General features: G+C 35.9%; 1 protein-coding gene across 2 annotated transcripts in view; it reads right to left on the bottom strand.

The window, feature by feature from the left end:
- The window catches only part of rho-5 (rhomboid-5), a 349,085-nt gene that overhangs the window by 240,676 nt on the left and 90,843 nt on the right, over positions 1 to 17,566 (bottom strand). The gene's annotated exons all lie outside the window — the stretch shown is intronic.

Genomic DNA, 17,566 nt, shown 5'->3' with positions numbered 1-17,566 from the left:
CAGCTCTTTTCCAAGTACTAAATATTTTTTCATTATACTCCCCTCTCCCCAAAAAGAAAATTCCTGCGCACGTATCCGGCATTTCCTCATATATAAATTCCCAACAGGCCCTCTCCCAAATAATTATTTCTCCCAAATACACCTTTTATGCATTTAGCAATTCACTTTAATGTGATTCATAAATATATCCTTGATATATTGACTCATTGAAGGGGTTTTGGGTCTGTTTATGCTGGTGGAAGTAAAACTTATTCTTAGACGCATTGTTGAGATTTTGCTCAGCGATTCCTTAGAAATTTCATCTTAATGATTTTCTAGAGGCGCATTAACATGTGCTTTATTATAGTCTATTATATTCTAAATGAAAGGCTTATGAGTTTTGAAACTATTGGCATGGATTTTTGGTGAGTAACCGCATATTGAGAACTTAAAATAAAAATTTAAGTTTGTTCATTAGATTTTTGACATATAATGACTCATAAGCATTTCATTTAGAATATAATAGACTATAATAAAGCACATGTTAATGCGCCTCTAGAAAATCATTAAGATGAAATTTCTAAGGAATCGCTGAGCAAAATCTCAACAATGCGTCTAAGAATAAGTTTTACTTCCACCAGCATAAACAGACCCAAAACCCCTTCAATGAGTCAATATATCAAGGATATATTTATGAATCACATTAAAGTGAATTGCTAAATGCATAAAAGGTGTAAATATGAATAGCTAATGAAGGAGCAGAAAAAACGAAGGAGTGGATAATAATTTGCTTCTTTTCCTCACTGGAACCTCCAAAAATTTTATTTGGGAGAGGGCCTGTTAGGAATTTATATATGATGATACGTGTGCAGCCTTACAACAAATATATGACTTTTTGTATCACATAAGGCAACATTACGATCACTTGCCATTTGAAGGTAGTATTATAATTCTGTTACATTGCCTAAAAAAATTTCACGTCGCGTTTTGGGACCCTAGAAATGGTTACTTCAGACTGTGGGATGTTATCTCGGCCGTTATTGTACAAAACTTTACATATCTTGCAATAACTTTAGAATTCAAGATGTCATTGGATACATCCGCTGCTGCAGGAATTCCTCACATTATTTTAGGCAGGATCCGTAGTCCCTGAAATGATGCGACTTAAAGAATTTGGAATATACACAATGGATCTTTAATTTTAATACACAATGGATCTTTAAATTTAGCCAATCGAATTGTAACACTCCAGGCATGCATGGTGGAACCTGTCGTAGAAAAGACGAAAGAACCGTTAAAACGAAGGGGTGCGGATAACATAGACTCTTTAAGTGGTAGACAAAATTTATATGCATAATATGACAGCTTATTCTAAATCGGAAAATGGACTTGATCGGAAAAAAACGTTGACAACTACTTTTCTGAATGGAAAACTTAAATTTTTGCATTAAACCAGACTATCTAACTTTTCCTTTCTCTAAAAAAGCAGCAGTAAAAGTCTCAATTGGGTCAAATATCGGTTTTCGATAATTGACGGTCGATAATCGAGTTGGAAATATCAATATTTCAATGTCGTTCAATATCGCCTTACACCAGCCACCGCCAGATGTAAACAAAGTATTTTGTCAAAAATAAATACAACTTCACTGTCTTATCAGACATGACATTTGTCCAGGCTGCATAGTATACAGCTTTTACATTGCGCAAATCATGCCAAATAACTAGCTGAAAACTCATTCAACGAAAGGTTTTCAGAAATTCTCAATCAAAAATAAATCTCGATATTCTATTTGGTGATTAACATATATAGAGGCTTTTTTATTAGATCTAAACAAAAAATAATCTTCCTCTGCGATTGAAACTGCTTAGTTAAGCTTTATTATGTGGCATGTCTACGCCTTTTTATGTGTAATATTGGAAAAATTTGATTTATATTGGTTTTGCCTGCTGCGAAGCACTTATAAATCTGACAAAAAAGATTCAATTCCACTAGTGGAGAAAAAAGTTTTCTTTCGAATGACTATGCAAACTTTCCATCATGCTCGATAGAGAGCAACATTTTTCTTTGTGCAGAAAAAACTTCTTAAATTGCCCCAGATTTTTGTCTCTAGTCACGAATGTCCCAGCTGGAGTACTTCCATTTGACCGTACAACAAAAAATATAATTGTCATTCATACTTTAGTCAATTGAATACACCAATAAAGCGTCATCTTCCAGTCCATAAAACGGAACTGAAATGGTCTTAGAATATCAGACATTACAACAGAAGTCGCTTAAAGAATTATTAGACAAGTGGCATGGAATAAAATAACAGAAGTTTGAAAAAAGAAACTATTGAATTAAAAATTCTAGTTAACAACAGTGGCCCCAGTCAACCAAAATGACAATCAAAAAATATTGTAAAAGAATATCGTAATGATATAGAATACCAGCAAGCAACCTTAGGAACCAAGAACATAATTTAACATACCAAAAATTAAACCGGTCAACTTAATGCAGGCCGACCCAACATACTGACATCTCAGTCCAGTCAACTCAACATACACCTTAAAAGAAAGGCAAAAACACACATATTACAATACAAGGAGTCAAATGGAGGAAACCCAATATAAATCAAGCGGTACAGCATTTAACATTCTTTTTCTTTTTTCTTGACATCCATTTTCGAAGGCTTACACGAAGGTCAGAAGGTCCTAAGAGAATCTTCTTCTGCCTGGTCTTACTTCGGAGCAATAATCTCCAAGGCTCTGCACAACAGAAAATTGAAAGTCACTTGCTAAGAAGGTAACGCCTATAAAGACGGTATAAACTTCCCTTGTAAAGAACACGATATATAACAAAGCTAGAATTTACAAAAACAATCCAAATTTAGCCAAAAAAAATAGAACAGGTAAAATAAATCCTAAACTCGACAAGATCAGTAATATGTTGAAGGGTTAAAACACCGCAAATAGTTACTTCATTAATGAAATTACGCTGATATTTGATTTCTAGGACACGTTGTATGTAGATCAAAATTTTTCTGCCAAAAAACAAAAAGGACCATCGCCAAAAAAGGCAGAATAGAATGGAAGACATTCAAAATAGATTCCCACTCCATAAAAGCCTAAGAAATGAGGCTTGATACAAAACAATGAAGATTGTAAATTACTGTCTTGGTACTGTCAAGATTACCGTGGTGATCCAAACCGGTGCAATTACCCGGTATTAAATCGGTACAATACAGATTACCCTAGTGATACAAACCAGTACAATTATCAGGTATTAAATATCTCATATTAAACCGGTCAATACAGATTATCATGGAGATACAAATCGGTACAATTATCCGGAAATAAACCGGTACAATAAAGATTACCGTGGTGATTAAAACCCGTACAATTATCCGGTATCAAACCGGTACAATACAGATTACTGTGGTGATACAAACCGGTGAAATTATCCGGTATTAAACCGGTACAATACAAATTACCGTGGTAATACATACCGGTATACCTAAACTTATATACACTAGTCTATGGGGATACATTTGCGCCAGTTAGGTTAAAAACAATACATTTATCGCCTTCATTGTTCCGCCTAAAACTGCCTTCCCTTGTGTAAGACAACTCCTTATACCTATATAAAATGAAAACTGCCTAAATTAATTCATACAAGGAGACATTGGATAGTACTATTAACTAGCCTCTTGCCTTAACTTTTCTAATTACGTACCTCCTTAAAACCGAATCTAGTCATCCTCAAAAACTAACAAGAAAAAAAAATCTAATCCTACCCCAATTCTTTTTACCAATCCGCTTCTTTTTACTTGCGAATAAAATTGATTCAAAATTATTATTCCGATAATGCCAGACTTACGTTTACACGTTAGTTCAAAACCTTTTCTTTCGTTTAACGACCGAGGAGTCCGTGTTTGATTCTTTAGAATTATTCGCCAGAATGAATATTCTTTAGTATCATTCGCCAGAACGAATATGCTTTAAAAATCATTCGTCAGAATTACAATATTCTAGAGGAAGCCATGGTATATTTAGTTCGTCAGGGTCAAAGGGAGGGATGCTAAAACTTAACGCCAATATACACCCTGCTTTCAACACCCAAATTCAAGGCAGGTTCATTACGATATCACAAAATTTCACCATTCTAGCTAAATACCAAGGTCCCATAGACGAAGACTTAGATGGCCCTCGGGTAGAGCATAACATAAAGCCTCACTTAAGCTATTTTTACAGCCGATCTATGCCACAATTATGAATATATTTCTTAAACTTTTGGCAAATAAAAAATAAAGACACAATTAGGCTACTGAAGAAAAGATCCTATTTATTGACAGTGCCATTTTGAAATTGACCACAGTCGATGATGTGGTATCATTGCGTCAAAGCGGCATTATTTCAACTATAAACATGATTTGAAACTATAAACAGTTTCACGTGATGAAATATTATGTCCGAAATCTAATAAGTCAACTTTAATTTTTATTTTAAGTTCTCAATATGCGGTTACTCCCCAAAAATCCACGCCAATAGTTTCAAAACTCATAAGGATTCCATTTAGAATATAATAGAATATAATAAAGCACATGTTAATGCGCCTCTAGAAAATCATTAAGATGAAATTTCTAAGGAATCGCTGAGCAAAATCTCAACAATACGTCTAATCTCAACTTTTACTTCCACCAGCATAGACAGACCCAAAATCCCTTCGATGAGTCATTATATCAAGGATATATTTATGAATCACATTAAAGTGAATTGTTAAATGCATAAAAGGTGCAAATATGAATAGCTAATGAAGGAGCAGAAAAAACGAAGGAAAGGATAATAATTTGCTTCTTTTCTCACTGGAACCTCCTTTTTCACTAGTCGCGGAAAAAGCAAGTTTTAACAAATATGAGAATTGCAATGAGCATTCCACCTACTTTTCAAGTACATTAAAACGAGCATGTTAAAATGACGCGAGGATGGGCAAGAGTCGTGAACAACAGACAACAGAGGGGCAGAGACATGGTGGTCACTGAGTAAAGAGAATATTTCTTCGGAATAGCTTTATTAAGATGCTAGAGGAGAAGACGAAAGATTAGCAGAATAATGAGGGATAGGAATCACGCAGCTCTGGTTTTTCCAAATTAGACTAATTTGATTATTGGCCTCAAACCTGGTCTGGTTTTCTCTGACAGCCCATGAGTGACAAGTTAGATAACAAGTAAAATAGGAAATAAATTAGAAAATAGGGATATATAACGAAACCCTAATATTCTACTTCTTCTTTTTCTGTTTTTAACATAATATTAATCTACATTAATACTTGAGCGCATTTAAAAATCGTCTCCAGTTCTATCACATCAGTTTTCAATAGCGTAAAATTGTCTGCTAGCACAGCGAGGCAAGTTAAGCCTTCTTTTACTTTTGATGCGTCGGGAAATATATTAAGTTCCCTTTAAATGGGAAAGCTTAGAGTGGGATTTTGAAGTCTTGCCTAGCTCTAGTATTTCTTACACTACTCATGGTGATAATAATCTATGAAGTGAGGACATCAAGTACCTAGTTTATCACAGTATCTTCCAAGTTGGAGCATTAGCAAGTCAATATTCTCATGCTTTTCATTTTGCGACAACCTCATTCGGAGAAATTTCTCGGGCTTATCAAAGCGTCTGCTTCGTTCCTAGGCAATCGATAACTTTACCTTCAAACAGCTCTCTCCCTCTTCCTACGTCGAAGAAAAAAAAATAGCTAATAAAGTAGGCGATGACAAGGATATTAATGCGTACTTACAGTCTCCAGTACCATGAAGATTGTCATAAATGTTCGAATGATAAGAGCATAATGAATGTAATTTCCCACCCTTTAAATGTTATTTTGGGGAAGTATGTTAACATACTATAACAAAGAGATTGTTGCTTTAAAAGCCTGTTTTAGTTACTTAGATCTTCCTTTCACATTGTAGAACAATAGGGAGGTCATTTGACACAACTATGGAGGAGAGGCACATCTTGCTATCTGATGTTGGCTATTTTTCTTGTTAAATTGCATTTTTCTGGCTTTCTTTTTGACCAAAGGACTATGCTGCAACCCTCGTCGTAATTACAAAATACTACTACTAATACAACTACTACAGAAAACTTCCTGCAGCACTAAGCTGCCTGAGGCCGACACAGCTACGCAAGCTCCTTCTCCATCCCCTTCTGTTCAAAACCTCCCTCTCTATACCCTCCCAAGAAGATCCAATTTCCCTTAAATCTTTCCTTACAATCTCATCTCACCCTATTTAGGGACGAGCTGCTTTTCACTTGGCCCTAGATGGTTGACCGACAAGGACGATCTTTGGCAATCTGTCATCCCTCGTCAACAGAACACTTACTATTTGAAATGCAGTCAGCAAGACGGGTACCCAAAACAATCCGTAGACAATTTTCGTGAAAACATCTAACAAATCTTCCTCTGTCTTTCGGAGCGCACACACTTATGTACTACCTAGATAAGCGAAGCTGTCCACTTGATCGATCTTCTCGTTACCCAACATCACCTCTTCATCTTCACTTATTCCAAGTCTTAGAGACTTAGTCTTCTTGAAATTAATTTTCAAACCTCTTCATGCACCCTGAACTCTCAAATCATCCAAAAATTAATTCAGTTTGCTAATATATTCATCAAGCTCAAAACATCAGCATAATTTAAGTCTAGAAAATTTTTACTTCCCCATCTGATTCCCTGTTCTCTCATTGCCTTTGCTGTGCTTCTTTATATAAAGCCAATTTAAAATGACCCAAATAAATGGGGAAAGAACAACGCCTTGCAGAACTCCTGATTCAATATGAAACCAGCTGCTAACCTCATTTCCTACCTTAGCTGCAGCAATGTCATTTTCGTACATAGCAGCAATCACTTTAATGTATTCATCCGGAATACCATAAAAGGATACAATTTACAGAATAATAAAGGCAATAACCTTTTTTTCTAATAGAGAGTAATTTTTTTCCATACCATGCTAAGAATAGATGGCAGTGCCGTAGTTATATTAAAATATTAGGATCTCCAATCCTTTACTACCCCTTTAGCCTCCTAACCAAGAAAAATCTGGATATAATGTCCTGGTTGTATCCAGGACAACCTACACAGGTTCACTAAGAAAAATTTAGAAAACCTATACAATATTTGTGAAATATTTATTTTTTATTCACCCATTTTTTCATTTTTTTTTTTTTTTTACTGAGGGAAGATCTGTCTTATTGTGATGTGTCTTGTAGATGTGTCATGATGTGTGAACAGTTGCATGGAAATTCCCAAAAAGTGAACCTTGATGATCAACGCAGAACGTAGAACTCAATAACCCAGATTTATGTCAGTTCCTTTGCTTCCAAAAACCTTACGGCAGCTTCAATCCACCTTCGTCGGATTCTTCCCTTAAACAATGTGACCTATTTATTTACTTTAAGAAATTTTAATTTACTAAGTTTTTTTTCCAATTTGATAAATATATTTAAAATAGAAAAACAAGGCGTAATGGTACTTGCAGACTGATTATAATACAGAGAATTGCACACTAAGCCATCTAAGACTGAAGCTTAAGCCACTTTTTGAGTAGATGCCAAAAATTGGTGAACCTTAGGAATAAATTTTTTCGAGGTGACATACCACTGCTCTTAAGTATTTTGAGATCTACTCCAAAAGACCTAATTATTGCCTTAAGATACTTTATAGAGTGGCATTGAAGCCCGAAAGGCAGAGACTTAAATTTGCCGAGTTGTTATTGCTTTTTTTTTTCTGTCTTTCATGTTTACTTATGCTTCTAAATATACGAAAGTATTAATCCGATACCGATGTATACGCATAAGTATATTACTGTAAAAGCCTGACAACTGGCAAATACTATTGTTTACCAGTTGTAACTAAGGCTGAAGGAAAACGCAAGTGATAATAAGGAAAATTGTGTTTAATGATTTCATTCACGGATTTTACGATAGCATTTCATATGATGCAAAAAATTTCTCAGTACAAATGTTACCTTTTAATAAAATTAAATTAAAAAAAAACAAGTTTTTCCCATTGAAAGTAAGGAGTAACATTAAAACTTAAAACGAACAGAAACTAGTACGCATATGAGGGGGTTCGCCTTCTCCTCAATACCTCACTCTTTACGCTGAAGTTCGTATTTTGCTCCAATTCTTTAAGAATGACCCCTTAATCACAAAGGCCGATTAATTAGAATAAATAGCTCTTTTGAAAGTACTAAAAAAAAAACTTTAGCGTAAAGAGCGAAGTATTGACAAGGGGACGAACTCCCTCATATATGTAATAATTTCAGTTCGTTTTAAGTTTTAATGTTGCTCCTTAGTTTCAGTGGAAATAACTTTTTTTAATTTTATTTCTGATCGTTTTTTTTAAATAATGCTGGGAAATCCAACGCCCCCTTAATGGAAAATTCGCTTCCCCCATGACAATTTCCTCCCACGTAACCCCCTCCCTAGACCCCCCCCCACCAGAAAAAAACCTGAAAAATTCTGTATACTTCCCAATAACCAGTACTATAGGTAAACAATGGGCAAATTTCATAATTTGCAGCCATTCCTCCGGGGACTGTGAGGGATTAAGTCATCGTTAAAGACACAGTTATTAGACTTTTCGACTATGCTGAACAAATTGGCTATCTCAAAATTATGATCCGGTGACATTGGGAAAAAAGAGCCTGGGAGGGGGCCTAGTTGCCCTCGAATTTTTTGGTAACTTAAAAAGGGCACTAGAGCTTTTAATTTCCATCTGAATGAGTCCTGCCCCGAAAATCTAGGACCAATGGGTCGATACAATAACCCATGGGAAAAAAAATGAAAACGCATCCGTGATCTTTCTTCTGGCAAAAAAATACAACATTCCACATCTTTGCAGATAGGAGCTTGAAACCTCTACAGTAGGGTTCTCTGATACGTGGAATATGATGGTGTGCTTTTCATTAAGGTTCTATAACTTTTAGGGGGTCTTGATACGCTCTTTCTTTGATACGTTCTTTGATACGAGTTCTTTGATACGCTGAATCTGATGGCAAATTTTCTCAGGCTCTTAACTTTTGATGGGTAGAACTAAACTTATATATTTGAAATCAGCATAAAAATCCGATTCTTTTGATGTATCTATTGGTATCAAAATTCCGTTTTTTAGAGTTTCAGTTACTATTGAGCCGGGTCGCTCCTTACTTAAAGTTCGTTGCCACGAACTGTTTGATGATATGACGAAAGCCCGACCCAGAATCATTTTTTAATCGTTTCTGGAGTCTTACCGTCATACTCCGGTGAATCGTAGGTTTTACCAAAACGTTACCGTGGATTTACCAGGTGAATCAGATAAAACCTAGCATTCATGAATCTTGGATCTTTTACAATGACATATACACCAGGAGTAGTTAGTAGTAGTTACACAAGCTTAGTGTGAGATCCAATTAGAGTAAGTATTAGATTGTTGGATTCAACAGAATATCAAATATGTTCTAATAAATATTTTTTAATCACTATTAGATTAATTCTGATTAAAAGAAGAGACTTATTTAAATAATTTTTTATGAGATCATAACAAATGTCAAAGAGCTATATGTGGTTTACATGTCACAGTTTTTGAAACTCTTTATGCACAGGAACGCTGGCAGGACTTTATTTAGAGGCGGAGATGTTACGATAGGACAGGATCGTATTAAAAAAAAAAACAACAGTAAATTTGAAAAAAAAAAACGACTGTAAATTCAAAGTAGAGAATTTGGGACTAAAAGTGAATTTTTATGAGGATAGAGAACGAACTGTATGAAACAGTTCGTGTTAATGAACTGTTAGTAAGGAGCAACCCGGCTCAATAGTAACCAACAGATACCAATAGATACATGAAAAGAATCGAATTTTTATGCTGATTTCAAATATGTAAGTTTCATCAAGTTCAGTCTTACCATCAAAAGTTATGAGCCTGAGAAAATTTGCCTTATTTTCGAAAAAAGGCTGGAAACAACACCTAACAATCATAGAATCTTAATGAAAATAGATTCAGCGTATCAGAAAACCCTACTTTATAGGTTTTCAAGCTCCTATCTGCAAAAATGTGAAATTTTGTATTTTCTTTTTCCAGAAGAAAGATCACGGATGCGTGTTTATTTGTTTTTTTTTTTGTTGTTTTTCCCCAGGGGTGATCGTATTGACCCAGTGGACCTAGAATACCGCAAGAGGGCTCATTAGGACGGAATTTAAAAGTTCTAGCGCCCTTTTAAATGACCAAAAAATTGGAAAGGAACTAGGCCCGCTCCCATGCTCATTTTTCTCCAAAGTCACCGGATCAAGATTTTGAGATAGCTATTTCGTTCACCATAGTAGAAAAATCTAATGAGGGAAACTAAATCCCCACGGTCCCAGGAGGAAGGACTGCAATTTATGAACTTTGCCCATTGTTTACAAATAGTATTGGTTATTGGGAAGTATACAGACATTTTCAGGGGGTATTTTTTTCTGTTGGGGGACGGGAGAAGTAGGTTACATGGGAGGACCTTTCCATGGATGAATTTTTCACGGAGGAAGAAAATTTTCCATGAAGGAGGCGTCGGATTTCCCAGCATTATTTAAAAACCGATCAAAAATTAAATTAAAAAAAACACTTTTTTCAACTGAAAGTAAGGCCCAACATTAAAACTCAAAACGAACAGAAATTATTACGTATATGAGGGGGTTCGCTCCCTCGTTAATACCTTGCTCTTTACGCTAAAGTTTTTAAGTAATTTCAAAGATCTATTTATTCTAATTAAACGGCTTTTGTGATTCAGGGGTCATTCTTAAAGAATCGGAACAAAATTCGAACTTCAGCATAAAGAGTGAGGCATTAAAGAGGGGTGAAACCCCTCATATACGTAATAATTTCTATTCGTTTTAAGTTCTAAGGTTGCTCCTTACTTTCAGTTGAAAAAGCTTGTTTTTTGTTGTTGTTTTTTTTTGTTTTTTTTTGTTTTTTTTGTTTAATTCTCGTACATGACTGCGGTTAAGCAAACAGTTACACTGAGAAACAATTACGGTTAAATAAATTCCTAAGTAACATATGAATGTCACAAGTGGGGCTGAAAAAGCCTGGTACTGCAGCAGGAACAAGAAGAACAAGAAGATGAAGAGTGTCTCGTAAGTTCTGTGGGGACTGACTGATATGATATTATTAGGCAACTGTAGAAATTCTTCAGTGTAAGTGTAGACTATGTTAAACGATCATCGGAAAGGTCGTATGTACATTTTATTAAGGTGATTAGAGGTTTGTTGATTGATTGTTGCTTTTTTCTTCTGTTTTTGTCAATATCCTATGGCTTTTTGCAATAAATACCACATTATATGAAAAGCGTATGAGATAATGAGAAATTTATTTTAAAGTCTCGAGATTTCGGGCCAGGGGTCAATGCTCTTGTTCCTCCTCCAAACGAGCCTGCTAATAGATACAGGCCTAATCTGTATCGGCCTATATGTATCGGATGAATCCTAACTCAAATAAAGTTGACCATTAACTAGGGGTTTTTCCACTCCTATATTCGCTTTCTTAGAGAACAGAAAACACTTTTATTTTCAAGCTGAAGAGAACTCAACTTAAAGACTTTCATGTTTCAAAACTCAATTAAGTTTTCAAGACATGTCCTATTTGGTAGATAATTGATGTGGGAAACTTGCTGACTCAACGAAATATTCGGAAAACTGATTTATGGTTCCGTGGGATATTCACTGGCATTCTAAGAAATACTGTTCGAAAATCTAATATTATTTCACATACAGTAATAGCATTGCATTGAGAAACACAATGCATGGCTGGAAACTAGATACAAAAATAAATTAAATTGAATCGCATAAGATAAAAGCAGTACCAATATAGCGTCTTTCAAATAATTATGTAGATCACAAACGTAGCGAATTAAATGCGAGCCACACAATCGATGAAATACTGTCGAAACCTCTAAGAAAGAGATTTGATGGGGTGTCAATTGGGTTGTTTTCATCGTTTACCAATACAAAACGCAGAAACACGACATCCCACTCCGTAGCAGGTCGTTGAAAAATATTTGCCAAACGCAGCAATTCTGCTCGGAACAGTCTCCCACAGACGCAATTCTTAAAACCCATCCGTCGATTCTCCCAAAGAAAATTCAGCAGAGACAATAGTAGAAAATCAAATTATGTAAAAAAAGAATATTGGCACGTCAGAGTTTAAGCTTCAAGAAGCATGGCACCATGAAGGATGTAATAAAAAAAGAACTGCAGTGACAGTTCTTACCAGACCTGGGGAATTCCATAACAAAATTGACAGTAAATAAGGAACACAAGTAAATGCACTGGAGTAGCATCCTTTTTGTTGTAAATGGTACGTCCCGATCTGATCAAGCCAAAACCAGGTTGAGCCTAAGATCCTTAAATTTCGATGGAAAACAAACGAGCAAGTCAGGTAATAAGATGTCCCGACGGGATTTTTAAATTCAGCATAAAAGCCACTAATAGAATTATATATTTAGTTCTAGAGCCAAAAACGATATTGATCAGTGGTATTAATCGTATCCTTTGAATACATCAGACGTCAATATTACGAACGGTTTCATTCGCAAAAAAAACGAAACAGCTGTCTGTGAACAATGAAATTGTAAGTAGTCGATGGCACTACTATGGTCACATGGTGCGCATTGGCAAAGGTTGACTCCTTGATGATGTACGGTGGTGGGTAGCTCTTGGTATTAGAAGTTGCAGACGAAAAAAAGCAACGCTAGGCCTGGATATGCCTGGAGAGGGATACTATGCCGCTCTGAACGTCAAAGAAAATCATTGGTCTACAGCTCTGGAGTTGACATCTTGGAGAGGCAATGCTGTTGCCTCGTCAGCAAGACGGCATGGGAAGAACTAAGCTAAGTAAGTCTACAGCAACATTTAACAAGTAGGATTAAATAAAGGTATTTACATTTATAGAGCCAGAATAAAAGTTTAAAGTAGCCAGGCATCATGGCGAGTTTCTTGTACAAGAAACAAAATGCGGAGGAATTCATTTCTTAGCCAATTGTATTACAAAGTCCTCGTGTAAATGCTTAGCAATAGATCCGCCCCCAGAATCTGCAATTCAACTTTTTATACTACTCTAAAATAGAAATGCCTCTACAGAAATATTTTGTGAGGCCTAGCAGAATTTTGAAAAAACATTTAATTTAACTAGGGTACTTTTTGTTTAGACAATTTCAATCTTCCAGCTTTTTTTATTTTTTTGTTTGTTTTGTTTTTATTTAGATTCAAGGATGTTTTCCTTTCCCGTAGTTAACATTTCAAATGATAACAAAACCTTTCAAAGGTCAACAATAGAACTGAAGATTTACTGTATCTCCTTCAAACATTTATAAAGAGGAGAAAATAATAGATTCAGTACATCAACATCAACAATCACACAACTCAATCCATCAACAACGACCCAAACTCAATCCATCAACAACGACCCAAACTCACCTAAAACGATTGGCGTCTATCAACGAAGACTTCTAACTTCCCAATAGCTACCACCGCAAAAGTACTAATAAAATTAATTCCAATAGTAAATACCAAAATCACAATCTCAAAATATTTCGTGTTAAATCACGCAAAAAATTTTGAGATGCACAGTCGCAAGACTGACCGGACATAGAAGTAGACACTTTATTTTTTGGTAAATCAATAGACCACTATGGCCAGAAGCAGTCCTATCCTTCGACACCCCTAAGGGATTGATTTACAAGAAATAAAACAAATCCTGACATATGACACTTTTAAAGGAAATGATAGCAATGAGCAAAGTGATTAATAACAGTTAATAGACCTAGATGGAAAAACTGAGCGAGAGAGTAACAGGAAAACTGACTCCTGTGGATGATTTCATGGGCTGTGGACAATGTCAAAGCTTTGGCCATCGTTACAGACAGGCTACAAAACAGTGGTGAAATGAATTTAAAGAGGAATAAAATCTATATTCTAAACATCAGCGAAATCCACAATCTTTATCCAGATGACCAATTCGTAATACTTTAAAATCACAAACGTACCACCAATTCAAATACTAGTATTCAATTCTTTTAAAAAGAGACATTATTTGTGTTCCGCAAAAATAGAAAAGAATAGAAAAGTCTAGCAACATTGCCACTTATCAAATCTTCTTCCAATTTCGGCAGGAAAAAAATAATGCTTGATAAGTCTTATTGGATAAGCGGAAAAAGTTTTCTATCCCGTTGTGATAGTTACCATTCTCATAACATTTCTTAAGAAATTTGATCTGGGATGAAAACACACAAGACTAGCTCCAGCGGTAATTGGATGTCGTTAATTAGAAAAACAGCGTACCCAGGATTCAATTAGAAGATAAAACCTCATTTTCGTGATTACAGAGAAGAAAACTTCGGAGTCATAGCATATGGTTGGAAATATCTCTAAATCATAATAACAAATTTCTCACTCCTCTTTCTCTCACTCTCTCTTTGTGTCTCTTTGTTCATTTTCCTATGTCTCGACAAACGAAGAAAAACCTCGAGAAAAGAAAACAAAACAAGAAAAGAGGACATTCACGACAGATAATTTCCCTGTATAAAACTAGGCGTCCTCACCCCTAAAAACAGAAATAATCTAAACATAACCAATTAAAAAAGAAAAAAGATAAAATAAAGCTAAAAACAATAAAAAGATTAAACCAGTATATGTACAAATACTACTCCATGATGAAACTCAGTAGAGAATATGCAATTTGAGAATGCTCTTATAGACACACAAAGGTAACTGGATAAATAGGAAGATCTGAATTTGACATGAAATTGTTGGAAAATAATTATTTTATTGGCATCCAATGCAGCTATTCTTTTTGGTCCTGTATCTACTCTAACCCCCAGGTGATTTTGCAAAACATTATTATGAAAATTATTAACTATCAGCTCATTTTTAGAATAATATTGTAGATTGAATCAATATTTAAGCCTTAACTGGCAGGGAAGGGTCTTTCAGACCGCAGAGCTAAGTTTTTCTTCCGTCTCGTACAACTGGGTTAACCTAGAAGGCTGATATCTCACGTATTCTTCGGACCAGTTGAGTTCTTAACCTCGGCAAAAGAACATCTGGAAATCACTTACATATTCAAAGATACAGAGCTCTTGAGTCCAATAGAACCTACCCTGCAGTTTATGTAACCTTTTTGTGGCTTAGCAGAGAAATCAAGTTTGATTTATATGAGTTTTTTCTAGAGAACAACTGCTTTCGTTTGAACTTGTTAAAGTCTACTACATTTGAGAGGAAAATACTCTTGTTTTACTGGAACCTTTTTAGTTTATTTCTCTAGGTAATTCGAATTCTCTTTCGGTTTTAGAGCTGGAAAAGATCATTTATAGCTAGAATCTGATCTCCTACGAAACAACTAATGAGCTGCAGTGGTGCCACGAACAAGCCAAATACTTCTTACAGAGAAGGATATTCTTAAAGTCCTAGAAGACAAAAATGAAGACCTAACAAACAACAAGGGCAACGGGAACGATCCAGACTTCGTTGACAATAACATTGATATCAGTGAGAAAGTTATTTAGGCAGTACAAGCTAGGAATATTATGAACAGACAGTCGAGAAACAACTAGATGACGATGAAAAAATATTCCTCTTGTCAAGCGAATTCGACAGAAGAGTCAGAGAAACAATGGCAACAAGTCTTTATTCATTGGTAAAGACAGGCGAATAAAGTAGAGTGAGTCTGAGCCACCTCAAAGCCGCACGAGAACCTGTAATCCTGTTTCCCACTTTCCAGGTCTCAAAGGTTTTCCGAGGGAAGAGAGACCTAAAATCCCAGAAAAGGCTTGGGATCTTTTCATCACAGCCGAGATCCTTGAAAAGCTCATCCTTCACACCAATGGCACGATTGACGAGTCCACCTGCGTTATTGCTTTAGCATTGTAAATAACCAAACGTACTTGCAACCAGTCGATGACAAAGAGATACAAGTATGTTTAGGTCTTCTGTATCTGTCTGAAGTATTCAAGTCAGGTAGTAAGGATTGCAAAGGATTCTTTCCAGCCGATGGAAGTGGACGGGACATTTTCCACTCTAAGTTGAGTCTGAAGTGATTCCAGTCTCTGGAAAACTGTCTTCGGATCGATGATAGGCAAATAGGTCAGGGAAGACGTGGACCTCTAACTCCAATCAAAGAGGTTTGTGGCCTCTTAATCGCAAACTGCAAATAAAATTACTTACCAGGTGAGTAATTGATGATTGATGAAATGTTAGTTGCATTTACAAGACGGTGCAGATTGAAGATGTGCATTTTCTCTAAACCGAACAAGTACACAATAAAGAATCAATATTTAGCGGACTCGGAAGACATTTTATATATTTAACGCCATTGTCTAAACTGGAAAGAAAACACCTATGGTTGAAATACAGAATGCTTTAATTCCAGCGCGAATTGTCATGACCCTTGTCGGTCAATTCAAGGGCTCAAGCCACAGCATCACAGCCGACAGCTGGTTCACGTTCATTGAGCTCATTGAAATGCCCAGGGCCTTGGCAATGACCTACATAAGCACGGTGAAAAAGAACAAAAGAGAAATCACCCCCTCCTTTCCTCATTCGTCGTACAAAGGAAGCCAACATGTCCATCTTCGGATCTTGAGACTAACTGGCCTTGTGTCGTATGTTCCGAAGAAAAACGAAGCTGCCATTCTTGCTTCGTCGATTCAATTCTCCGTAGCAAACGACCATGAGAGTAGTAAACGATAGATCATCGTGACGCACAATGTAAAGATTAGTGAAGGGGACTCTCTAGACTAAAAGCGCTTTACTTACACCAGTAGCCGCCACACGAAAAAACTGGTTCATGGCGGCGTGGCATACGATTATGGACACAGATGGAGTCAATACCAACGTCATTCTGAGCTACTCAGTACCCCAAGAAAAAGACTTGACTCAAAGAAAACTGTTGATAGATCTCAGACGATCCCTCACCGACCCGCAACTTAAGATAAGAGCAACTCTCCAAACAATTCCACAAGCACTGCGTGATTTGATCTACAACCTTATGGGATTTTAAGGTGAGAATGACCCAAAGGCATCTTCTTCAGGTTCCAATGACCAAAAAGTTCCCCCGAATCAAGGACCGAAAATCAAAGTATACCTGCAGTTCGTGCCAAAAAAGAGAGCATGGAATATGTTGAGTTTTAGAGATGATTGTAGCCAACTCGAACTGTACAAAATGGTTAGAATGGTAAAAACATGATCAGCCAATGCCGAAACAAAAGTCTCCGGAGGCCTTCTAAATTTGAGAGCCAGTTCGGCCAATTTAAAATTTGCCATAAGAGCAATAAATGTGTTAAACCTGACCAACAAAATATTGAATTTCATGTCAACTTCATTTCCTTTTTACGTTTATCCAGTTAGTTTTGTGCGTTCATAAGAGTATTCTCAAATTTGTACATTCTCTACACTGTGTTTGATCAAGGAGAAGTATGTGTATATATATATATATATTAGTTGGATGTTTTATTTTTATTGTTTTTACCCAAAGATTTTTTCCCTTTTCTATTTAAATTGATTATATTTTAGATCGTTCCTGTTTTTAGCGCTGAATT

Source organism: Artemia sp. Qi Xiang Cuo, chromosome 1 (genome assembly GCF_049724085.1).
Source record: "Artemia sp. Qi Xiang Cuo chromosome 1, ASM4972408v1, whole genome shotgun sequence".
Classification (NCBI taxonomy): domain Eukaryota; kingdom Metazoa; phylum Arthropoda; class Branchiopoda; order Anostraca; family Artemiidae; genus Artemia; species Artemia sp. Qi Xiang Cuo.
Note: the sequence above shows the minus strand (reverse complement) of the source record. Positions and strands in the feature narration are given on the sequence as shown.